Below are 1428 nucleotides of genomic sequence, written 5' to 3'. Positions count from 1 at the left end.
ACAAAGTTTAGTTATTCATGAGATGGATGGAACAAGGGGAAAATACGCGCAAAACTACGGAACCCAGTAGTTGCTACAGTTGAATGACAAAGAAACTGTAGTTAAACTGTAGTTGGACCTGTAGCTGGGCGGGCTGAGACCCTCGGCATGACACCACGATACTGAGGCATCAGAGCTATGGCGTCGCAGTGGCTCAGTCTGGCCCTGACCGCCAAGGGAGACGGACGCCGGTGGCAGCTGCCGAGACGAGCTGTTCGCGTGTTTGTGTGTGTTGATGTTTTGCCGAGTGCCACGTGTCATGGAGAGCATCAGGATCCGTACGGTCTCGCTGACGTTTTTGGAGGCGAGGCCGAAAAGTCATGAATGTCTTCGGGACATCTTGTCCATTATCGACATTTCTGTGAAGGATATTGATTTTCTGCAAGAAGAATTTGGCGGGAAGGTGGTGCATGTGCGGCTACGAAATGAAGAGAAGAATGATATGAAAATCAAGGAAATTCTGAAGGTGCCCATTCGTACTTTGAAGCGGAAGACCGACGGGGAGATACTCAGGTTCGTCGTAACGGAAAACGGTGCCCAGGTGAATGTTGTGAAAGTGAAAAATCTGCCACCAGAAGCCGGAATGTCAGCCTTGAAAGAAGTTCTGAGTGAGTACGGACAGTGTTTGGATCTCGAGTGGGACCGCTTCAAGAGCGGGCCGTTTCAAGGCATCCGAAACGGTACGAGGGTTGCTACTGTTGCCTTGTTCGCACACGTGCCATCGTACATCGAGGTCAAGGGTTACGAGGTCAGTGTGGAGTACGCCGGTCAGCCCAGGACATGCCGCGTCTGTGATTCGCCAGACCACCTTCGTGCGAATTGCCCTCACCGCTACGCGAGGGGGGGCGGGGACGCTGCGGACGCAGCCCCTGCAGACGACGGGCCGGCCGGCGAGGAGGAGGAAGAGGAGGAGGGGGAAGAGAGGGAGCCCGTCCCACGCGCCACCAGCGAGCCGCCGCCTACCACAACATCTGCTGACGTCATGCTGCCAGCAGCCGACGCGCCGCTCGCAGCAGCCACCTCGCCGCGCGCCGACAGCAGCCACGCCGAACCACAACATCCAGCGGCGGGTGAGCAGACGACAGCAAGCGGAGAGGAGCGAGTGCTGGAGGGGGCGGACGGGCCGTGCGCGCTCAGCAACCCGGGATGGGGGAAGATTTTCGAAGAGGCGAAGAAGCGATGTGCGTCGCAGAGTCCAGAGGAGGAAAAAGGAGTGCAGACTAGAAGAGCGAAGATGAGTACGGCAGAAAGGAAGAGGGAGAAGCAGAAAAAGAAGACGGCTGGGAAGAATGTTTGCCGTAGGTGCCTGAGACCTGTACGGGAAAAGTTCCAGGTGTCTCAAAATTTGGCGGAAAAATTTCGTTCACATCTTATTTTCATCAGAGAGCT

Source organism: Frankliniella occidentalis, unplaced genomic scaffold (genome assembly GCF_000697945.3).
Source record: "Frankliniella occidentalis isolate FOCC.00 unplaced genomic scaffold, Focc_3.1 Scaffold51, whole genome shotgun sequence".
Classification (NCBI taxonomy): Eukaryota; Metazoa; Arthropoda; class Insecta; order Thysanoptera; family Thripidae; genus Frankliniella; species Frankliniella occidentalis.
The sequence above is the reverse complement of the archived record's forward strand: the minus strand, read 5'-3'. Positions refer to the sequence as shown.